Source organism: Equus asinus, chromosome 1 (assembly GCF_041296235.1).
Source record: "Equus asinus isolate D_3611 breed Donkey chromosome 1, EquAss-T2T_v2, whole genome shotgun sequence".
Classification (NCBI taxonomy): Eukaryota; Metazoa; Chordata; class Mammalia; order Perissodactyla; family Equidae; genus Equus; species Equus asinus.
The window spans coordinates 134,954,851-134,980,417 of record NC_091790.1 but is presented as its reverse complement, the minus strand read 5'-3'; the positions used below and the strand labels follow the sequence as shown (position 1 = coordinate 134,980,417).

General features: G+C 40.4%; 1 protein-coding gene across 1 annotated transcript in view; it reads left to right on the top strand.

Moving 5' to 3' along the window:
• The window catches only part of MTERF1 (mitochondrial transcription termination factor 1), a 347,595-nt gene extending 346,082 nt beyond the window's left edge, over nucleotides 1-1,513 (top strand). The window contains exon 8 of the transcript XR_011502918.1: nucleotides 1,209-1,513. The gene's annotated coding sequence lies outside the window, so the exon portion shown is untranslated. The remainder of the gene's footprint in view (nucleotides 1-1,208) is intronic.
• The last annotated feature ends 24,054 nt before the right edge of the window (nucleotides 1,514-25,567 follow it).

The window sequence follows — 25,567 nt, the reverse complement described above, 5'->3', positions numbered from 1 at the left end:
CAGGCTAAGGATGGGGTAGAGAGGTGACATGTCATGGGACCTTGTATACTCAGCACTTGGTTTTTAGTAACTTGAACAGTGAGCCTGGGCTCTGTCTATAGCTCAGTGAACATGGACTTGGTGGGTTCCTAGGTCTAGGACCAAGACATGGAAAACGACCTGCTCCTTGTTTCTTCATGAAGCCTTAGGGAAAAGGACATGGGGCGAGCGCAAGTGGAGAGAAGAATGGAATGTGCTATTGGTGCCTCAGATGACTCAGTGACAGCAAAGCACAGGTTTCCAGCTCCAGGTCTTTTTCATCAAGCGTCAAAAATCAGTATTTTTTATTTCTCAAGAGGTAAAGTCAATGAAAATGATTTATCTAGTGGCTTTCCTAAATTTATTCACTACTTAGAAACTAATGACTGTCTCTAATTAATTATTTTGGTTCATTATCTATGGCTCAATTTTTTCCATGCAATTCTGCCTGTCAAGCTACTATAAAGCCCAACCAGAATATAATATAATTTAATATGATATGATATAGTACAGTATTGGGGGGGTTAGAGTTCCAATTACTATTTAGCAGAAGTGCTAATTACTCGGAAAATAATCATGATGCTCATAAGAAATCATCTTGTGGAAAAAGGAAAATCCCTCAAGAATTAGGAAGAAATAAGTTGTCCTTTCACCTTTTTATGGAAAAAAATCCTGGCTTTGGATATTCAAGGGCTCAAGTGAAGGCATCCCTTCCTCTTGTGAGCTATGAGCCCTTTCTCCTCAGTCACTGGGGGCAGCACACTGACAGTATCTCCAGCACCTCCAAGTGGTACCCTCCTCTGGGACCCTGGGATTTTGTGAGCCAGATGGTGTGACTAACCTTGGGATTTTGTGAGCCAGGTGGTGGGACCAACTCAGCATCTGTTTACCGCAACCCTCTAGAGGAAGAGTAGCTTCCAATGTCCATCTTCTTGTGCCTTGTTCCTCACGGCACTAGAGCTCAGTGAGAAAACGACACTACCTAACCACGTTTGACTCTGAAATTCTCTAGATTTCTTCTAATGTGTGAACAGAATGAGAAATCTCATTTGTTTAATTGATTAACATCCCAGGCTACACGGTGGTTTGTTAATTTCCCTGTTGATAATGCTACATTTGTCAGACACACCTTTGGTTTTTCAGTTTTTTCCTCCCAGATCTGTTCTTTTTCTTCTCTTCTTTTTGCAAAGGGTATGTACTGGCTTTGTGAAACCCCTGGAGCAAGTTGTGAATGATGTATGAAGCGAAAAGTCTTTACTCCGGGCACTGTAGGAAGACAGAAAGTGCTGCGCATTCACTGCTGGGCTGAGGTTTTGACTGCACGCTAGAGTTACAGAGATCCTGCATTCATCCTGTACCGCCTCAAAATCCCAGGAGCTCCTGACTGGATGGCAAGGGGCACAGTCCTGCAGAAAGGCACAGATGAATTTACTGACCTCCAAAAGTCCTTTTTGGCGCTGTGATTCTTCATTCACTACTGGCAGAACTTCATCCTGTAATTTTAACAAAGGAGTAGAAATAGGAATCCAGAGTCTGAGTTCAGATTATAGAAAATTAACCCATTCCCTAGCCTGTGATAGGGGAAGATGGGGGAAGGAGGTTGGCAATTGTCAATGCTCTGCTGGATAATATCCCTTGGAGAGGTTATGTCTCTTTACTCCAGCTTGAGAGAGAATATTGTTATGCCCTGAGGAGCCAGGAAGAGAGCTAGCCTTGTGATTTATGCAGTATTTTCCTTTCAAGGAAACAGAACTCTTTGAGAATTATCACAGTTTTCCTGTGAGCTGAATGTCACATTGGTGCATGATCTAAGTTCTCCCATGTTTCAAAACTAGATGTCTAATTATGCAACAAATGTCTTATACAATCAATTAGACATTATCCAGTGTCGATTTATGGATTCATGGATTAACTGTAGTTCAGATGCAGCAGGGATGTGGGGCACACACCCATGGGTGAGGGAAGCTGAATAATTAGCTACTGGCTAATTATTAACTGTAACTTCCTCAAAGATGAACAGAGCGGGGTAGCAGAGCAGCTCTGGTTGCAAGACGTGGAAGCAGAAGGGACAGAGTCCTTGCACGCAGTCTCTTGCTCATTTCTTTCTCTCAACAGGATGCCCAGAAACTTCGAGCCTTGAATCTTTCTCTTTTGGATGGGAGTAGGAGAAGAACTAAGCAACCATTCCTTAAGTGTTAACAATCTTCAGGGGTGAGCAAGTTTTAGATCGTGCTGCTCCTTACAGACACTTATGGCAATGTTGAATAATTGAGCAATAATGCTAGATTCATTTTTATGCTTGATTTTTTATTTTCCATGACTACCCTCCCACTCCTACCCAGTCTCACTAACCTAGTCCAATTGGTGTTGACTTCTTTCTCTCTCTCATCTCATAGGATGGGCAATTATTATCCAAGCTGATAGACCAATATTCAAACAGAATCACTGACTTTCCAAATTTCACCTTTTTCCAGACTCCTCAGGCTTTTATGATTAGGTTTCAGACATTCCGTTCAAAGTCAGACTATCTTTAGATACATGACTGAAGAAAGAACAAACCAGTGGCTTGCAATAGTCTCAGCCTTCTACTTGAATTGCCACATCCTGTACCCTCATTCACAATACGGAGTGTAGCAAATTTAGGGAAGATTCGTGAGGAAGCAAGAGGCCTTAAATAAAGCCAGGTTGAAGAAACCATGGGTCCTTTAATCCTGAAGAGAAGAAAACAGAGACATAATGGTGGTTTTCAAGGACAAGAAAAAAGAGATTCCAGGAAGTATAGGAGCAGTGGTGTTGAAACCATCGTAGAAAGAAGGGATAAGCTCAATGCACAACTGGGGAGGTTTGTGTAAGAGTCGTTATAAATCATTCACCTAACTCTTACCAGCTCTTGCTTTTGATTTGGAGAGGTTTTATTTTATTCATTGGATCAGTTATTTCAGGGTACTTAAAGAAAATTCTCAAAAGGAGAATATCTCTTAGAATAGTTGGAGTAAAATCTTTTGAGGACCTTAAGGAATAATATTGCTCCTTCTCGGCTGTGGGTTAGACAGAGAGGAGATATCACTACAGCTCCAAACATCTTGGTGAGTCCATCTTGGGAAAATAGGTACTCTCTATTCGTGCATGATTTTCTATGTTGGGGTAAAATGACCTTATGGCATTTCAGGTTCCCATCTTATAATTTTTCTTGTCCTAGGCCATTTGCCCATACCTCCTTTCCAAATGAAACTTGGTGCCTGCAGGTTTCTTGCATATGCCTCTGGAATTTTATTTCATATTTTCTCCTTCTGTCTCTCTGGATGCCTACACGGTGCTCATTTATCCATCCATTGCCTGTCAACATTCCAGCCATCAAATGCATAAACCAAAATGCTGGAAAGGAGGAGGAGGTGATAGTAGAGGGGCCTGCCATTCAAGTTAAAATAATCCGTTTTATCTCCCAGGAGAAGATCCAACCTTAGGTCTCCTGTCTGCCTTGGAATATATTTTCCTACTGAGACTTTTCTCTTATTTTAAGTAGCCTGAAAATAACTGGTCCAAGGAATAAAACGAAATCTCTCTGTATCAAAAGCAAGAGCCTTAAGCAAAGGTGGTAACAAACCCTGAGACACTTTGGTTTGTCTGAACTCAAAATTCAGCAGGGTTCTATCACTCAGCAGGTCACGAAAATCTGAATTCGATTTTACAAAAAATGACTGTGGGCTCTGGCTCCATTAGGAGCATATTAAACTGTTGAGATACAAAACATTTTTCTCTCTAGTAGTAAAGATCAAACAGAATCCCACATGCAAATTTACCCCATCTCTTCACCAAGAGATCATTTCCAACAACTAGACAAATGTGCGAGGAAGCAGTTGAAAGCATCCCAGCCTTTGGAAGAGTCCTGTGTTGACGGCAGGGATAGGCCTGTCATCATGCCACTGCTTGGGCTCATCAATGACAGCATAGGCAACGCATTTCACATTTATTTCTAGCATCATTCCCAAAACATCCTATGCAGAAACCACATCCTCCGAAAAGCGCTGCTTGATGGAAGCACAACCTATTCACACCCTGAGCAGTGAGCGATTGCGCCAGTCCATGACATGGGAGATTGCAGAGGGCTCCTCCAAGCTTCGCACCAGCCCTTGGTGATTCCTTACAGATATTTACTTTCGCACATGGCATATAGAACATTAAAGGCGTTTTGAAAAATCCTTCAGTTTTTTAACTTCTGAAGGATTATTAACTTCAAAGTCTGAAGAAATGTCGCCCTTCTATCTTTGGAAATGCCAGGAGCCTTTGCATATCCCTACCACAGTACCAAGCAACCCCCAGCAGAGAAGAACGATTACTGCCTCGGTGGCGAGAGGATGGCTTTTGATCTCTTCACATATTGGAAATTACTTAAAGGTAAGCCATCTGCTAGCTGAGGAACAGAAACAGATTACATCACACCCTGCTAGAAAGATTGTGTTAAATCCTGTATATCAAGGCTTTTAATAATTCTATATTAAGTCAGCTAATAGGATTAGGTACACATTTTCTTTAGGCTTATTTCCTCAACTATTAAGAAAAAAACTTTTTGTGTGTGTTTGACGATCTGCAAAATTCAAGAGTATTCCACTGTGAATGAAAAGGGTTCTTTCAAGAGGAAGCATTTCTTCAGATCACCACTGCTCTCCAAAGAGATGTACAGCAGAAGTGCCTTTCCAGAAGAGTCTGGTGGGGGAGGGGAGAACAGTGTACCTCTGTTACTGCTGATAGGATTTATCGCCTGTGCATTACAAATCTGCCTACAAGAGTTTCATACCTTCATTGTTCTTCAGCCAGTCAGGGGTGCGATCCAGGCAGGTGAGGGAGGCAAGGACGCCTGGTCCTATCAATAACAGCAATTAATAGTAACCATGGTTGACAGTTCACCATGAGTTTGGTGTGGCAATGGGTTGGAAGTGATAAAAGAATAAGCTTTGATTAATAAGAGCTTAAAGGATCTGCAAGACTGCACAGCCCCAGCCTCAAGAAAGCTTGCAGTCTAAAATTACCCCATGCTCAAACCAAACATACTGCCCTCCCTCTCTGTGGTAAGCTCTGGGTCATGGGAATATTAAAATATATTCACTTGATGACATATGGGGAATAAAAAGAAAGAGCCTTCTTTATTCTTTGCCCCTTCCTTCACTAATTTGTTTAGTGTTGTTCTACAATCCCAAAGCATTAAATATACACATTATATAAATTAACTTCCACTCACTGCTTCTAAATCTTTTATAAGAGGTTCATTTACTCACTCTGGGATACTGAGAGTTGAATAAAGTTTTAGCAGTGATGCAACAAACCCCTTTATCTCTCACTGGTCCTTGAAATAGTTCTTTAAAACAAAAAAGTTCTCAGTTCTTCTGAGATAAGGTAATTCTTATCTTGGTGACAACAGAAGTTTACAAATAATCATTGAGGGCCAAATAAAATGCAAGATTCAGCATATTCAGAAACTAACATTGTGTCTTGCATATTAAAAGCAGTTGAGAAGTTTTTTTTAATTAAATTACATTTCCAAGAGTTTACTAGAAATGATTGCCATGATTTTGCCTTAATTATTGAATGATACGAAATAAAATGAACTTAATTTCGCTCTTGCAGAAATGAGAAAGGAAACCATAATGTCAGTAGCCCAAACATTTATTTGTTGTCCATTATACCTTGATGAAATGGTCCAAGCTTTCTTTGTGTTCTTTAGAAACATAGTAAGCACAGTTCATAACAAATCTAATAATACTACCATATATTGAGGTACTTTATTCGTTAGCACTTTGAAAACATTGACTCTGATCCTCACAGTGTTTTTGAGAGGTGGATATTACCATTCCCTGTTTACTGGTGAGAAATCTGAAATTCAAAGTGGTTTAAAAGCACCTGCAACAAGTGGAAGAGTGGGGATTCAAAGTGGGGTTTGATATCAAAGTCCAGGCCCCTTCTGCCACATCTGGCTGCCCCCAAATTGATAGGGGCCAAGAAGTCAGGCATAGTCTTGCTTTTCACTCAGTGACATTGCCCAAGTCTTTGTGTCCAAGCTGAATTAATGGACAGAATGATGCCATTTCCTTTGAGATGCTCGGAATTTAGCCAGGCAATCTCACATTATGCTTCTTCAAACCAGTCCTCACTATGCTTCTCCAGGATACCGGTGTTCCTTCCAGTAGTTAGTTTGGGGTAGCCAAAACGAATCCTGGAAAACTTTTCCCAGGTGACAGAATTTCTCTTTCATTAGCCATCAACTTTAAGTTCTCACCTTTACATTTTTCTCTCACATTTAATAAAAAACTTTTATCACTTTACTTGCTTGCTAGCAAATCCTAGTGGAGGACAAAACAAATGTCTAAACAAAAATCTGAAGTAAGAGACAAACTCAGGAATGTGACGATAAATATCTCATGCATTACTGATTATTGAAAAGGGGAAACCTTTTTGTAACAATGCAATCATATTATCTTCTAGTTGAATTATTCCTAGCAGAGGGAATTAAATATGTAATAGTACTCAAATAAATATCTGGTGAATATGTATGTTAGTATTTGTGTAGTTAGAGTAGTACTAGTTGTTGTAATAAACAAACCCCCAAATTTTAGTGTCTCAACTTTATTTCTTGCTCCCATAGTAGTACAATGTGCGATTCCTGGGAGAGTGGCCTTCCATGTATTTATCCAGGATTACAGGTTCTTTCCATGTTACGGCTCTGCTATCTTTAACATGTGGCTTTAGGATCACTAGGCTCATCTGCATTGAGATGGAGAAAGGGGAACAAGCATGGAGAAAAGCTCTGGGGAGATGTCTATGAACAAGGAGAGGAATTGATGCCCATCATCTCTACTTACTTTCCATTGGCTAAAATTCAGTCACATGGCCATAGGCAACTGCAAGGGAGGCTGGGAAATGTAGTAACTAACTATGTACTCAGGAAATAGGGAACATAGGCTTGCTGATAAACTGGCAGTCTCTTTTGTGGTGTTCCATGATACTCTATAGAAAGAACCTTGACTTCCAGGTGATTTGAACTGAAAATTACCTTGAGGATCAAAATGTAGATCTATAAATTTTATTCAGATTGAAATACCTGCCCCAGACCACCATTTGTGTTAGACTGCTTAGAGGAATTACTGTAAGCATAATGCTTTTCTGACTTGATAAGTACTACGAAGGAATGAGAACTCCTTCTAGCAATGCCATTCATCCCTATATTTATTTTTTCTTGTTTTTCTCAGTTGCAGCATCTAGTACAACTCTAGCACCTAGAACTCACTCAATACATGTGTATTCAATGGATGAAAGGCCTTCTAGGGTTGCCTGTGCATCTTTCACATCACTTGATAGAGATAACGGCCCAAATATCATAGTGAATCAACTGTATTTTTGTTATTATTATTGATTCAACCATGCTCGATGGCAGTGGCCTTAATCATATTTACCCACCATTCCAAAAATGTGCATTAATTCTACTCTATAACTCACCTTCTGTTAACATGAAGGATTTTGTTACAGTCTGCCATTGCTTATGTAGACTCCTGGGAGTAAGTGAGCAGCCATGTTGTAAATGAAAAGAGCAGAGAGGAACCCAGGTTGATTTACTGTCTCAGCCTTCATTTTAAGCAAGTTACTTATTCCCTCTGAGCCTCAGTTTCCTTATATAGAAAGTGAGAATGATAACACCTGCCTTCCTGAGTTGTAAGTACAGCAATTTATATATAAAAGAACCTGAATTCAGTAGGCACTGAATAAATGGTAGTCATTTTCATCATCGTCAAAAATAATGATTGATTGTTTATAATGTTAGCATTCATAATAAAAATAATAGGGCCAGTCCCAGCAGCCTAGTGGTTAAGTTCGGCATGCTTCGCTTTGGCAGCCCAGGCTCAGTTCCCAAGAGTGGACCTACACCACTCATCTGTCAGTGGCTATGCTATGGTGGTGGCTCACATACGAAACAGAGGAAGATTAGCAGCAGATGTTAGCTCAGGGCGAATCTTCCTCAGCAAAAAAAAGTTACCCTTTGTAAGAGACATTAAATAAACGATAATAATAAATAATAAAAATTATAAACATCATGCAGTTTTATTTCCTATTAGATGCGTTATATAAGAAAGCCTAATATTCAGAGGCAACACCATAACAGAATCTTAAGTAGAGCACAAGTTTTCCAGCCTCCTGCTGTCATCTGAGTCCCTGTTGAGCAGATATTACCCTGGGAACAGATGACCATCCATCAGAGGACATAGCAGCTAAAAGCTGGAGCTGCCACGTTCACCTCTATTTGCATTGGATTGACTCAATCTGCTTTCAGCTTCCACAAGGGTAAACAGGCAGCAAACCAACAAAGCTCTTATGACTCATAGTCCTGCACAGCCTTATTAAAGAATCTTATCTATTTCAATACTTGCCAGCAGGTGTGGAATATTAGAATGTGTGTACTGGGAATGCACTGCTGTCTTGAATTAGTGACCTTGGCTCAGAAATGACATATTTTTATATTGAAATAGCAGAAAACTTTCTGTTCTCTCTTTCCTGATGCATAACATTCTAAAAGACAGGAATGGCCTTCAGCTAACACAGATCAATTTCCATTCAGCTTCAGTCACCATTTAATTACTGTCGGCTTCTTTAACCTTTCTCACTTCCTTTATGGATGATTATTTCTTTCCACTCTACTGCCAATTAATTTATTCAGTGACATAATCAAACTTAAAATTATACAATAGGATTTCACATTTTTCTTGTCTCGTTTTTTATTGTGCTAAATTTATTTAGAAACAAATCATTTCCTGAAGGAGAAAAAATTTTAATAAGTTGACTTTTTACTTTATCTCTACCTTCACTTCTTGGATCTTTCTTTGTTAAAAGAGCATTCTCTGATTTCCTCCATCACACATTTCAGAATGGTGGAACCCTACTCTTCCTTTTAACAGCCCTACAATATCTACCTGTATAGAAGTGCACTGTATACTAAATTACATATAAAAAGAAAAACTAAAACTTCAAGTGGAAACCAACCACTAATAGTGCAAAGGGGGTTATCAGAATGATAGAAGAGGAAGAATTGTCGTCTTTCTAGTACTCATTTTTATCATCACTGATTTAGGCATCAAGGAGTAAAGGAAAGAGCTTGAAGTTTAGAGCAAGACATTTCCTAGGTCAAAACCTGTCTCTACTATTCATAAGCTATATGTCCTTTGGTAAGATACTTGACTTAACTGAACATATTTCCTCATCTGAGAAATAGAAATAATTATTCTACCTCTCAAGATCATCATGATGACTAAGTAAAAAGCAAAGCGCTTGGCATTTACATTCTCTCCCAGCAAGTAAGTACATTGGCATCTGCCAGTGGGACAGCAGCCTGAGCTTGGGTTCTCCTGAAACGGGAGCCTGAGACAAAAGATTCCCTGTTACTGCTTTCCCAGCTCCCAGCGAGCTGGAGTGAAAGGCTAGGGGAGTGAAGCAGGGAAGGAGGGAGGGACAACATAAGTATACTTAATCAAGAGAGCTCCCACTAAGGTGATCCTTCTGATACTGACATATTCCTCCCTGGCTGTATTCTGTGGTAGAAGTCCTAGATCCACCTAGTAATCAGGGTTGATAACAATTGCCTCCAAAATAACTCCCTTCATTGCCTGCTGGTCCACTGGAATGAAGACTCCATGTGTAGTTAAAGGTTCAAATTCAGTGGAACCCTTTCTGTGCTCCTGGGAGTAGTGCCCCTCCCCCTTTACACCACAATGGAAACTAGGATCTTAAGTTTCTGGGGACAGAAAATACAAATTTCCCAAGTGAGTTACTATTCCTACATCGTGAATGTAAGCTGCCTTTGATCCTTCCTCCTTAAGGGCATTGAGAAGAACACATCCACTGATTAATTGTCTTATACCTAGTATCTGAGGCCCCTTTAATCCACTCGCAGTAAAGATAGCACCTCTGTCATATGTGATTGGGACTACTAGCTGGTTAAATTTATGACAGTTCTATGTCATCCATCATGTTCCTTCAAGATTTTTCAGGGCCATACAGGTAAATTGAATCCGGGATATGATGGAGACCATCACATTTATATCCTTCAAGTCTGATGATGGCACCAAGCTCTGCAATTCCTCCTAGGATGCAACGTTGCTTTTGATTTATGGTCTCGGCCAGGAATAGAGGCAGTTTCAGGGGCTTCTACTTAGCCCTTCCTACCATAATAGCCCATACACCACAGATCTGGGAACCAGTGTGAGGGTTCTATCAGTTAATAAATATATTAATCCCAATGATACACTCATAGTATGAGAAATAACTTCAAGATGGGTGTGTGAATACTTTGGACCCACTGTGAGACAACCTTGGGCCAAAGTTCCCTTATCACGATGCTCAGATGAGCTTCCACTCTAACTGGAGGTCCTTCAGGGCACTTCAAGGCCCCTGGTATCATTTCAGACCTGACTATTTATCTAATAGACTTTAGAAGGCCTGGATTTTCCCCTTTTAACAGTGAACAGTCACTCTAACAAATGCCACAGGTACATTTGGGGGAAGAATCAGAGGAATATTTCCTGTATATACTCGTGGTAACATTGAAGGATCCTTCCTCAAGGGATCCTGGTCTGTCTGTCAATCATTGGATTCTGGGTCTGTGAACTGATTTAGATCTAGAAACTGGGTGATGGGCTGTAATTTTCTACCATGGTAGTTGATGTTAGTATTCTCTTCACCAAGCTTCAAGACACATCTCAACAGAGTATTAGAACTGGCTCAGTGGTCCTTTGTAGGATATTAAATCCCAATCATGGATTGGTGCCCCAAGTCCGTGAATTTTCCTCTATTCAGCCTCATATTCTGAACTTTTCACTCCAGTTCAGGACCCTTAAGCTCCATTCGCACATGTGTAGCTCTTATTCTTAACAAACCCTATTAGCAAATTTCTGTAATTCTTTTGGTATGTAAGTATTGCCTCCAGGAGTAGTGCTTGGGCTGGGCTGAGATTTCATCTTGGTCAACAGTTTAGAGGCAATGAGGGATGCTGGGGGCATATCTTAAGGAGAAAAATTATCATTTTATGAGGCACCTGCCTTAGGGGAAGTCCCTGAACAGTCTCCAGGCAGGCAGCCACTTCTGTCCTCTGGTAAGAGTCCTAGAGGGTTCAATGGGAGCTCGAGATTCTCAGGCTGGTTCATCCAAATAGTCCTATCCACTCTTTTCCTGCCAACATCCTGACTTTGATATTGGGGCTTTGTTGAGGCTGCATATTTACTCTCATTTGTGATTCTGCCACCTTTACGATTAGATTCTGAGCTTGATTTTCAGCATAGTCTTTCTTATATTTCCAGGAGATGACTGTTTCCAGTGAAACTGCTGTAGAATTTTTCTGGCTTTCTCAGCTTGGTTTGAGTTGACAGTTGGCTTCCTTGAGTCTATCTTTTATTTTCTAAGGCTTCCAGTGCAGTTAATAGCAGTCATCTTTCTTCCACGCTTTCTATTATTATCATTTTATCCATGCTTTTAACCACCATGGCCTCCTCATCTGTCACCTGCATCTCAGCCCAATTACCCATAGGTGAAAGTATCAGTTATTATAATGCCGATACATGCCAGGGCTTATCATAACCATACCTTCTGCTTGCAATGGGGTCTTTCTAACCCAGATACAAAATACCCTCCTGAAAGGCTGGTTTCTGGAGCCACTCTGGTAGCAATTGTCTTAGCCTTAGTTTCCCAGAAAGCAGAGTTTGAACCAAAGTCTTGCATCATGCTAATTTATTAGGTAGTGTCATCCAGAATGAGGAATATGGAGTATGAAGCAAAGAAGGATGGAAGAAAATACAAGAATGCTGATCAAGTCAGCTCCTGCTTAGTTTAACTTATTGCTTGATGTTGCAAGACTATCTTGAGAAGCCACATAACTATTTCTCAGGACAGTCTCTCTAGGGAGACAAAGGGGAAATAGATAAATTCATGGGCTTCTGTCATGCACTGGTCAAATTTTCGTCCCATGGAGGTGCTAACTCTGTTGCATTTCCAGGTTGTATTTGCATGGGTGCTTAGCAGGGTCCCATAGAATTCTAAACTTCTGTATTAACCTGGGGACCTTTTTGCAGAAGGTGCAAAGTCAGGGCATAGAATGCATCACTGTCAGGTTGAACCTGGGTGAATTTATCAGAAACCATGTAGAACTAGTCACCACAGAAGTGGCGGGAGTTAGAGACAGGTAAAACAGAAAGAATTGGAAGTGGTGCATATCAGGTATCTGATACAAGGGTGTTTCCAGCTTCTTGAGGTAAGAAATCACTTAGCATTACAGAAGCATACTCCCTATTTCTGTGTCACCTCAACCAAACAGAGAAAACAGCTAAAGAAAAAGTAATTAAAGGTTAAAGACCTATGGATTCACTCAGTTTTCTCTCCAAAAAGAATCTGGTTATGGCGTATCTTATAATTCTGTCTCATTTTACTCTCATATCAGGGCAGGTACTCTTAGTCCTATATGAGAAAACTAAAGCTCAGAGAGGCTGTGCATTATAGAGTTAATAGAGCAAGTAAGTGGCAGATTTGGAGCCTTAATCTAATTTATTTACCGAGAAAGTGTTTTCTTTCTCGTGCACCATATAGGCAATTCATCTTTTCTCTCCCTCTAAAAATTCTCTTTTTCATGACTTTCACCTTTTGTAAACATGCTACTGTAAAACTAATTCATCAAAACAAGTCTGGAAGACAGGGCTCTAAAATAAGTTGAGTTTTAAAACATTTTCTGTGGTGTTTTATCTTCAGTTTTATCTTCCTCAGTTTGTGTGTTTGCTTGTTTGTTTCCAGGGCAGAAGAGACTTGAGTGGAGGTAACAAACGAAGATGGTCCAAACAAAATGGCCGCAGCACATGGACCATGTCTGTATGACAGCAAGTCCTGTTCCGCTATTTGTATTCACCTCATCCCTTCTGATCATTGCAGACATTGCTCCAAAGTCTCCTTCAAGAAAAGGGCCATGCCATCCAGCCCTGTATTTTCCACAGCCTCTAGGTAGTTACCCAGACATAGCGGCTGCTCCATATAGCTTTGCTAAAAGAATACATAAAAAGTCCCTCCCCAAAAGCATGAGACAGCATCCTCCCCTTCCCCTCAGGGGTAAGGCTAGCTTTGCAGACTATATATTTTACAAACTGTCCTTGTGCTAAATGAAGCAATTTTTGAATGAGTAGAGTCACCTCAGATAGTATGAAGACAAGTAGGGAGGACTTCGCACAAGAGGATTGTTATAAAATCTTCCTGTGGGTTTCATGACATCTAAAGCCTCTTTTCAAAATATCAAGTATACATATGATGGTACTAGGTAGCTAAGAAAATATAAAGATTCCACTGTCTTTTTTCTAACAGCCCTAATAGTTTTGTGGCAGGGCTAAAAGCGTCCTCTGAAGGGAACATGTAATTTACCTCTGGGCTTGGGAACATGAGACTAGTGTCATTAGCCAGTTCTTCCCTGGCTGACTTGTAACCATTTCTGTGACGTCCATCTCCTTCATGGTTAATGAACCCCAGGAGTGGGAGCTGCTAAACACACTTTCCCAAGAGTTCATCCGACTGTGCCTCCTGCCTCCATTACAGTAGTCAGTGCCAAGCAGGGGAAAACAGGAGTCTTGACTTGTTCCTGAGGGCTGAGTCACAATGAGATACTAGTTTCACCAGAACCTCTGCTGCTGTTATTGTTTTCATTTTCTTGGCAGATATTTTGCAAGACTTCCCATTAGCAAAGGAGAACACTCAAAATTGGTGGGAATCAATCTGTCTTTCCTAATATAACAGAATGATTCTGAGTTTTTGAAGCCTTCAGTACTTGTCCCACAGCATTGCAAGGTGTACTGGTATAGGTTGGTAGTTAAAGTGATGGGATCTGGAGCCTGACTGCCTGGGTTCAAATTTTGCTTCTGCCACTTACTGGCTGTGTGACAACAGGCTCATTACTTACCCTTTCCAAGCCTTGGTTTCCTTATCTATAAAATGCAGATAGAATTAGGATGCACTTACACTTAGCTCAGCACCTGGCACATAGTAAGTGCTCAACTAACAGGAGCCATAACTGTTAGCTCCTATAAGCTGGTATAACCTCCCAGTGCCCTCAGTAACAGCATGTGAGAAATGTTGCACGAGGAATAGCTTCTCTGAAAACATTTGGTTGTAAGAGGAGCACATTCCTAGAATTGCTTTGAATTTTTCAGGTCTCATATCTTTTCCTCTTGTGAAAAGGGAGGTCAACATTCCTTTAAGAGCTGTAGGTACTGTTCAGCACAAATCACAGAGGGGATTTAAGGGAATACTCCTTTCTTCACATTTCCTCAAAGGATCAGTGCTTCTTTTGGGCAAGTACTGGACTCCAGCTAAGAAACCTTGTTTAGATTGGCTCACCCTCCCTTCATCTTGAATTGGCACCATGTGCAATCCAATCACTAGAGGCTCTCACTGCAGTGTGAATTATTTTCTCAAAGAGGAGAGCAACAAAAGGACAGGGTCAACAGTGCTCAGGAGAGTAGTCTTTGGTGATAGTCTCTTTGGTAAGGACTCTTAGGAACAGTTACTAAAGCAGCCCGGGTAAAGAGAGTTCACCTTTTGAGCCAACCAAACCCTTTCTTTCCTCAGGCTCCATCTCTCCTGCGGTCCACACGTATGACCACAGAATCGGACCCATGACAATTTGGTATATCTAAAGCATACGCAAGTATAGATTTATACATAAAGGCTTATATAAAATACTTCTAGATATGTATGTACATGTATGGTACTGTGCATATATAATATATATGCTTTTTTATAGAGAGAGAGGCTTGGTCTTGTATTTTGCTTGCAGCAAGTTCTTATCTACCCTTTGGTCTAGTAATTAAACAATTAAGTGTCATTTATGATAATTACACATTACAACAAAGTGGTAAGTAGGCATTAACTCACTTGAGAACTATGTTCTCTTTTAGAGCCAGGACAACATAGTAGCCAAAACTGGGAAAGCATGAGAGCTGGGTGCATGGCTCAGTGGTAGTTAGCATCCTTGCAGACAGATGACAAGTCTACAGTTACTGCACCAGAAATGGGAAAGGCCCCACAATCAATCCAAACCAGCAGGGCCCAGCGGCTCTCTCTGGAATGTTATCACCACTCTGCCAGTTTTATTTATAAATGGCCAGAAGGTGCTAATTCCTGTGCCATTCTTGAGACTTGGTGGAGGGTGTGCATTTGCTGGCTTCTTCCACATGTATTAAAAAGGATTCTTCATTTAACTTAAACCCTATCATGTGGAATATTAAGACAGCTGGACTTAAATTTGAGGGAGGAAAATCCTTGTCTTCTTATCTGTGCATCCTACACTGAGCTTAAAGATAACTCATGAATCTTGGTTTTGGAACTTGAGAAGATCAGGGCACACTGCCCATATGGCTCCTGAGAGGAGAGGAAGTGAGGGGACCTGGATCCACTCTAGCCCACCCCATTTGGCCAGTCCTTTCTCTCTTGTATGCTGTGCCAGCCCTGCCTACAGCTGTGACTGAGCAGGGCTGGAGGCCTTCAGTACAGGACAGGAGAAGGATTGGAAGGATTGAAAACATTTCAGCAAGACCTTGCCCCAACTGGCCAGCTAGGAGACAGAGAAATTTTCACATTCCTCGCTTTAATGGGTAAAATCATTGAAAGCCCTTAGAAAAATTATAATACCCAGGGAGGGTGATCAACATACCATTAATAGCTGCCATTGCTCCTGTTGATGAATGACAATACAATAATAATAGTTCTTTTGATTGGGTCATTATTATTTACAATACAATGTTTCAGGTATCATGGTTTGACTTTAAAGCACTCTTTTTTTCCCCCATGACCAGAAAATTTAATTATAGGATTTTAATCTTAGGAAATAGCCACAAAAATGAAAAAAAAAAATTCTTTAAAGATGTTCATCACAGTTTAACAAAAAATTAGAGACAACTTAATGTCCAACAGTAAGGAAATGGTTAAATAAATTATGGTTCATCCACACATAGAAATTAAAGAACATACTCTTAAGGGCTATATTATATGCCCATGTAATCTTATCATGTGCTAGTGTATTACATCTCTTACTGGTTATCTATAAGATCTTGAAAGAAAGGAACCCAGGATACTAAAGTTTTGCTAAGATAGATGATCTGGTAAGATACGAAGTTTAAGTAAAGGAGATGGGGTGACATTAGTGAGAGGAACTGTTTGGAGAGGTCAGACATGGATCAGATGCTACTGGCCACTCAGGGGCAAAATGATAAGGGGATACCCAAGAAATAAGATATGAAGATGAAAAATCTCCATAGATGGAAATCACCTGTGCTGCAGCTTTGCCTTCTACGAGTATAAAGTTCCCATCTGAAGCCCTAGCTGGAGTCTGGCTGGGTAGAAGGGCCCTCGGATAACTGTCTTTCTATTAATTCTAGTAGTTTTAGTAATAGTAGGATTGTTCTATAAAACGATTTCATAAATAAATCATGGCAAATACCTAACGGTACAGAGTCCCCCTTAAGGGGATCTGCAAAGTCACCATCACAGAGAGGCACAGTTACTCTGTGGTGGTTAGGCTAGGAAAAGAGCTTGAGAAAAACTTGGGAGATGTTTTAGAGATGCAGGATTCTTAAACAGGGTCTTATTCTCTAAAACAATCATGTTTTCTACACTACGGTTTCTACTCAAAACCAAAAGGGCTGTGGGTGCCACACTAGCATGACCCTGTGACTTTGTCCATGACCACCATCAACACCAGCTGACAGAAATTGATGGAGAGTCAAATATGGCTGGCCATGGACTGGTTGCCAATTAAATATTATAAAAGTCATCGTCTTTGCCCTTCCCCTGTCGACAGTAATAGAACCCAGAGCAGGAAGATGCCTGTTTTTCTCTGTTATGAAACTGAAATTCTGGAGGAAGGACTTCTCTAATCTACCTCTTCCAGAAAGATCTCAGAAATACAGCTGTGGTGGAAATAGGTAGAAACAAAGCAGAGAGTGCATGGAAATTCCTTTTCGACCTTTTGTCTGCAGACTGAGGCAATTTAGTTTGAGATAACCAGAATTTTTTAAATGCCTTCCTGGAGCCAAAACATACCACATATCAAATATGGAATCACAAGATGGGAACACACACACACTCTATTTTTAAAGCTTATATTATGTAAATGGATATAGCTGGACTATTGTTTGTGGGAACAAAAAATTCCCACCAACATTCAGAAAGAATTTAAAGCTGACCAGTTGGGCGAGGGAAAAGGAGATGGGAAAGTAGCTGGTGGTAGAGATGAGCTTGAAGGGAGAGAAGCCCCTCTTTCAGCTCACAGTGTAGATCCCCAGATTAATAGACCCTCTAGTGCTAAAAGAAAGTCCCATCTCTTTTGAAATCAAGTCAGACCAAGAGACTACTCAGTCGTTCTATTTTCAGTTTAAATCCGAAGCAATTAAGTCATGTCTTCGAAAATCCTTTTTTTAAGCTCTTATTTTTAATGTACAACTGACATTTTTATTCTGATGAAACATTCCATTCCTCAAAGTGGTTTTGGGGAATTAATGTTTGGCCTACTTGGTAGATTGCCGATTTGGGGCAGGGCTGAGAGGCTGGGCAACTGGGCTTCCCTTTAATTCTATCCAATACCAAGGACATCATGTGGAGACAGTTATTTAACATGATTCTAGTCCCAACCACAGTGCAAAATTTCTCTCAGCACAATCAAGTGGGAAGGTTATGGGGTAATTCCCCAGGAGCCCTGGGCTCAGCACTTTTTTCCAGATAGGGCTCAGTTTCCTCATTTGTAAAATGAGACAGGAATAACTTCTCTGAGATCCCTTTCCAACTCTGATTTGTATCCCAGTTAACATTTTTAAAACTTGAAGTGTTTAGAAATGATCATAGTATATTCCTCTGAATCTCTGTAGCACCACTTCGTGGGGCACTCAAAACATAGTATCTCATTCATTTCTGTCAGGTAAAAGACAGGTAAGGCTAACCACGTAACCTCAGTGGAGAAGGTGAAAGTGAGCCAGAAGATTTTTCCATGTGATAGAGAAATAAGAGGAGAAGACAAGACCAAAATGCTGAGTAACTCTGTGTTAGTCCTGGGCAAAATCGAATTCTGGAAAGTCCATCTTTGGCCCTACTCAAATACCACTTTCTGATTTGTTCCTTATTTTCCACAGAAATGTTATCATTTTCTGTTATAGTAGTGATTTTTTTAAAACCCCTCCCAGGGACATTGTATTCAAATAGAGTCTAGAAATTGAAAAAAATCTTCACAATCCAAAGGTGGAAGCTTAGGAAAGAAAGGAACTTTGAGCAGAGAGTCTGGCCTACCAACAAATGCATAGGCCACCATACTCTGCCTTCACGTCTCGACTTGTCTTCATGAATAAAATTTAAAGACAGTGATTGGAAATAAACAAAATACTAAAATCTTCCCTTCCCTTCTGTAACAGCCGCCTGCTTGGCAATTCCCTTTTCTCAGAAACCACCATGATACAGAAATGGGTGCCAGACCCAGGGCCTTTCTATTTCCTCAAAATTCTCTCAAGGTTTTCTGATTCTCTCTAGCTTGCTGCTTCTCTGCGGAAAAGCTGTTGCCAGTGGTAACCTAAGGTATCCCTGATCAGTGCGAATGTTATCAAATTCATTAATCTGCTTCTAACTGCCTTTTCTATTTAGGAAGGGACCATCAAAGTTCTGGGAAATAAACTACAAATAGCCCCACAATAGTAGCAGGATGGCATTTCAAAAGAAGTCATCAAAGAAAGCTCACCAACAGCGGTACTTTTTCCTAATGGTTCTGGAAGATAATTAAGTTGTTTATCACCTTTGATGCTTATAACCCTAACACAGGTGTTCCCTGGAAACCAATTAAAAATACTCACAGCTGATAAAGAGTGCCTCTTAGCTCAACAAATTTACTAATAACTCCAATCCCATTTGGAAAAGAATCTTGTCAGGTTTTTTGACACCAAAAGGCAACTTTCACACTCATTTACACTTCAGTGCCCGTAGTGATAAGCACACACAGGGTATTTACTCAGCCTCCCTGATCCCAATAGTAGAATCCTCCAGAAAGCTTCTCTTGGCTATTGAATGACAACTTTAGTTTCAAAGTATGAATTGTGCTCAGTAGCTTGAGATTTCCTTTGAAGGGAAATGAGAGTAGGATCTCTCAGATGATACCTTTGCCTAATTGTCAGGAAATATTGGTGCCTTGAATCTATCGCCCTCATTTTGTAACTTTCAGTGGACACCAAGTTGATTATTTTTAGTTTCTTCAAGGACTCATGGAAGAGGGACAGTTTCCTTGAGAAAATCACAGGTGGCTTATGTGGCAGACTCATAGAAGGTAGGCTCTCAATTGATAGTTTGGTCAGGACCCACTTCTTTCCTTATATACTGAGCAGTTGGTCTGCCAAGCCCCCAACACTGACCCCATCCACGTGCATTGACTATTTTGCTGGAACCTGCCTATAGTAGGCCTTTTCAACCTGGTTGACTGTTCATTGACAAAGTTCCTGATTCTTGTGTCTGAAGGCTCACTAGTTCTCTTGTGGGGATGTTTGCTGGTTGATTGGTGGACTGGTTTTAGCTCCCTTCATTTGCCTCAGCCTCATTCTGATTGACTCCTCTATGTCTTTAGAACTATAGTAATTTTCAGGTCATCTTCTTTCTCATTAGTTATTCTCTCATCAGCTGGGGCAAGAAGAGTGACTTCGGATCCAGGCACTCTTAGCTCTGTCATTAAAAAACTGTGTGACTTTGGTCATTTCCTTCTCTTCTCTGGACCCTATTTTCCTTATTTGGAGGAAGAGAATTAGACCAGATGATGTGTGAAGGACCTTTCAGTCCTAAATTTTATATAATGTTTTTGGCAGATGGCAGATGGCAGATCGCTGATGGCAGATTTTCATATGAAACATTATTTCTTACTACTTCACATTTAAAACTTTTGTTTTTTGTAATCAGTTTCTCATCTAACCCTCCTGAATATGTAGTTGCATTGAAGAAACTGATTCCTGGCCAGTGTTGCTGCAGCTGAGAGAATGAGAAAGAGAGTGACATGAGATAAGACTGGAAGGAGAGGTTGGGGCCTCCTAAGAAAACAATGAAGAATTTTTGACAGGTGGAAAAATCACTTTAGCTGTAAATGTGGAGAATAGATTAGAAGGAGATCTGAGTCAGTGAAGGTAGTTCTTTTGGTTAAGAAGATATTGCAGTGGTCTAGCAAGAGGTAATATTCCTTTGTGCTAGGTGACTATGGAGATAAAGAGAAATGAATGGATTCAAGACCTATTTGGGAGATGAGATTTACAGGAGTCAAGGATGACTGTTAGTTTTCTGGTTTGCACCACTAGATTCATGGAGGAGTCATTCCATGGAACAACAGAAGACGACCAGGGTTATGATAAGCAGAGCTTGTTAAATTCCATCTTAGACAATAAAGTTTGAGATAAATTTGGGATGAGGATGCCAAATAGGCAATAGAATATATAGGTCTGGAACAAAGAAGGGAGTTTTGGGCTAGATGTACAAATTTGGGAGTCATCAGCAAATAAATGGTCATTGAAGCCATGGGCATATATGAGGTTACCTGGGGGGAGAGAATATAGAGTGAGAAAAGAAGAGAGCCTAGGATAACTCCAAGGTTAATGGCCAGGTAGAGAAGGATAAACTGGTAACAGATACTCAGAAGGAGTGATTAGGGAGGTCGAAGGAAAACCAAGAGGGTACTGTGCCAGTGAAACAAGGGGCTTATTTCATGAAGCAGGTCAATAGCATCAAATCTTGTCAAGAAATTAGACGGGGGTAAAACATGTCCATGTGATTTAATGACATGGAGGTAATTAGTGACCTTAGCCAGAGCTGTTTTGGTGGAATAAGAGTGGAGCCAGACTGGAGTGAGAAGAGGAGGAAGTGGGAGACGAAGTCGAAGGAACATGAGTGTTAAGACCTCTTATAAACTCTGGTTCTGAAATAGAGGAGAGAAATGGAGAAGTAGATCTAGGAAGATTGTGGAGTTGAGTGACAATTATTTTAAAAAGAAAGAGACTCAAGCTTGTATTTATTCAACAAATATTTACTGGACACTTACCTTGTGCTAAGCCCTGTTTTAGGCAATGGGGATGCAGCAAAGAATTTAAAATTCCCCATTCCTATGGAATCTATATTCCAGTGAGGAGGTGGAGGAACACAGGCAATAAACAAACACATAAATATATAATATGCCCAGTGGTGATAATGTATGAAGACAAATAAAGGAAGATGATAGAAACTATCTGAAGGGGGAATACTGTTTTATACAGTGGGTGATCAAGAAAGACCTCTTGGGTGTCTGGTTGCCAGATTTAGCAAATAAAGACACAGGATGCCCAGTTAAATTTGAATTTCAGGTAAACAACTAATACCTTTTCAGTATAAGTATACCCCATGCAATATTTGGGACATACTTATACTAAAGCATTATTTCTTGTTTATCATGTGTTTAATCTGGCAAGCGCACTCTGGTAAGATGACAATTTCAACATTTATCAGTGGGAACTCTATAGTTAGAAGGTAAATCAGTTGAATTTAGAAGAGAGAAGGGAGGCTGTACTCGAGAGTGGTATAAAGCGCCTGAGAATCATTCAGGGATGAGATCCAAAGCCCAGGTGGAGGGGTTTTCCCTCAAATAGAGAAGGTAAAGGGGATGTGTGTGGGTGGGCAATGGTTTGCAAGCCTGGTATGGGGGAGGGGAAGGGTTCCTGGGTGTTATCTTTGATGTTTCTCTGTGAATAGGTTGGAAAGACAGGGGTTGAGGGGGGCAGGAGTATGGGCAGGGAGGATGGGTTGGAGGTTGAAGAGAACGGTGATCTGAAAAAAGGAAGAACTTGAATTGGCCTGACAGTCGAGAGCTCTAAGGTCATGAATGAGGCTGATTATTCAGTCTCCATAACCATTAGCACTGAGCACCCTAAAGGTGGGACAGGGGAGAAGCTCCATCTACTCCCCAACCAAGCTCCTGCCCCACCCCACTCGAGGCTCCTGTAGTGACAGAGCTTGCTAAATACTTACTCCCAGCATCATTGCCTCAGGGCTTCTGCAGAGAATTGGGCCCATTAAGCATTTAAGCTATTTTCCTTTAGTTGGAAAGATTGCTGCCACTGTAGAAGCTACTTTAATAGCTCTACTTAGGAGAGGAGATGAATTTGAAGATAACATCAAAAGAGCCATTTATGAAGCATCTAATTTTGACACAAACTGCATCTACACAGCCTGAAGTGAACTGGAGATTTGACAATTAACCCGCTAATTCGAACAATATTGACAGCCAGTCTGCATAGATAACATAGTGAACTTGACTTTTTGGATTTTGGCTTTTGTCTCTGTTGTGTTTAGGTTTCTGCCTTTTACACACTCCTTCCATGTGGCATCTTTCCTTGTTTTAGTTGCACAGATTGCATTGAAGAAAGAGGCAAATCATTTCGAACAAGTTAAAACGTATTTTATTTGTCATTAACACTTTACATTTCATAATCATATTGTTGCATTCTTAACAAGAATAATTGCTTTGCATTATTTCATTTATATGCAGAACATTTTTATGGCATGTGCCTTCATGTTTCATAAACACGAGGCTGCATACAGAGCTCCTTGCGAGAGTGAGAGTACTGTGAGTGTAATCTTCTTCCCTGTGAAGATTAGCTCAGTGGGCCATTTCCACAGCGCTTCTGTCCTGCAAATCAAGAGCTCAGCAGGCAGCGGCATTTAGTGGCATTTCTCTTGCACATATGAACACTTGAGTGCACATGAGATCAGTGTGCAACAGGAGAGGTGCAAATGTTCACCAATCATGAAGAGATATGTTTGGGGAGGAGGGAGTTCAGTGCAAAGAGCTTCACTCTTCCCGTCTCCCAGGGTGAGGGCGGCACTGAGAACTTCAGAGGCACCCTGTTAGCACTGTCTCTGGGTGAGTTTAAATAGAAAGAAGAAGCTATTTGTGAAAAACCTTTAATCAGTGACCTAAAACCAAAAAAAGAGGAGAGCAATCAGGATGGACAAATTCGATATTCAAATATTCACTATTTGGCCTTGTTGGCTTCCTTGGTGCTGTCCTCCATGAACCTTTTCCTGGATTATGTGATAATGAACTGAGTTTCCACCCATTGTCTGTAACCATCTCATACAAATCCAGTTTTTTAGGCAAAAATAAGTCTTTTGGAGTTTGTCCAGCGGTGGGGGAACGGAAGGAAATTTTCTCCAGGCCACACGTTAGGAAATGTTGTCTCTTGCATGTGAGAGAAAGCCTGGTTCTGAGCCAGCCTTCTGGATATTTCTATATAAAATCACTCTGGTTGATCAAAATCCTGTGAGGAATTGCTGGCTGGTTGTAGCTGGGATCTTTATAACTTTCCTAGGGTCAGAGAACTCAGATGTGAAAGAGACCTGAATAGTTAACCTTGTCCAGTGGTCCTGAGCTGTTGCACTGGCCACGCTGCTGGGTCACAATCACTTGTGAAGAAAAATGTGAAAGTTTTGCACAGCAGAAGAGATTAAAGATTATCTCTATGTTAACATCACTTTCCCTCACTTGCATTCTGATGTGTTTTCTTGACTGAGAGACAAAGTGAAAGTGCCGTTTCCTGTAATCTGTGTATGTCAGTGGCTGTGAACTATGCTTATGAACAGTATCCACCACGCATGATATGGAGGAACAAAGGTTGAGAATGACAGTCACCATTAGCATATGGCCACCTCACATCCACATGTCCCCTCGTGGCTCTGCTGCAGCGCTGACAACACACTTGAGGGCATGACCTCAGAGATCTAACAGGCAGCCTGTGGTTTTGTATTTTTACCAGAGTGGTGGGTTGTAGCAGAGGCCACCTACCCCTGAACCTCTGTCTTCTAGCCTTTAACAAGAAAAACGACTGCAAGGGTTTTTGGGAGATTGCAAACCACATATCTCAACTTTGTCTTTAGGAGAGAATCCCATTGGGTGTCACCACTTTCCTGAAGGCACTGGAGTGAGGCAAATTCTGCTGTATACGACCTTTTACGTTTGCACAAAATGAAGGGGAGAATGGTCCAATTAATGAATGTCAATTACTGCACATGAGGAACTTGGAAAATTAAGCCCAAAACTTACATAGTCCCCTTAAAAGTAGGCTTGCTCTAATACACAGACGAGAATGTTATTGCTCCGTTTAAATTTGTAGGTAGTATATCAGAGATAGAAAATTCAGCTTCCATTTTCTTAGTAAAAATCCAATTTCTGTCCCCTGACAAAAGACCTGCTAATGCTCCACTTTTAGTTCAGGGGCAATTTAAAACAAAACAAAACAAACATAACACAGACACATACAAAATAAGCAAAACACTCATTCTATGCATCAGATGACATCAATACATCTTTCTTTCACACACTTCACTTTAAAGTTTTTAGCCTTCAATTCTGTTTTACTTACAAAAGTAAGGTGTGAGATTTAGAAATTTTGTTTTAGAATATAAGTTATCAGCTGAATAAATAGAGCTACTAATTGGATAAAAATGAATTTTTCCCTGTGAGAGAACCCATTAGATGCTGCATTGTACATTCAATTATCACCAGTCCTTTTATAATCCTTGCAATAAACAATTTTCAAACGATGATGGTGATTCTGCATTATAGGCAGCATATTTCTTCTCTCTGTGAAGCTACATAGTCTTAAATACATTTAGAGCTTAGAAGCTAAAAATAATATAATTTCATATATATTTGGTCAATAATCAAAATAGTGATTTATATTTAAACCATGCCTATGGTTTACAAAGCACTTTTTCATGTATTATTTGGACCTTACAAAAGACCATTGAAAAAGGATTTGATAAATAAATTATGTAACATCCATGCAATGGAATATTTTGCAACTATTAAAACAGGATCAGTGTGAAGTGGAATGATGGCATATTGTTAAGCAAAAGAAGTTGCAGAACAACATGATTCCATTTTTTATTTAAAAATCATAAAATTTTACATATGTACATAAGTTAATATATATTTTATATTTTCATGAGCCTAGAAAAACACGCATCAAGCTCTGGGATGGTATTGGAGGAGTATAGAGGGGGCACTAACACTTCTTTTTGTATATACTTCAAAAAGTACAGTGAAATTATGGGGTAACAAGTATTTTATGCTTTTCTGCAGTTTTCAGATGAAAACCTTTAAAAAAACTATCTTCATTTTGAAGATGAAAGAGCAAGGCTCAGAGATTTCTTTTTTAATGAGGAATATTGGCCCTGGGCTAACATCTGTGCCAGTCTTCCTCTATTTTTCGTATGTAGGAGGCCACCACAGTATGTCTTGATGAGCAGTTTGTAGGTCCGTGCCTGGGATCCGTACCCATGAACCCTGGGCTGCTGAAGCGGAGCATGTGAACTTAATCACTATGCCACTGGGCTGGCTCCAAGGCTCGGGGACTTTAAATGACTTTTCCAAAGTCATGCAGCCTAATCCTAGAATCCAGCCCTCCTGATTCTCCAGCAACTGCTTTGGCCACCCTGTCCCCAGAGCAGAGCC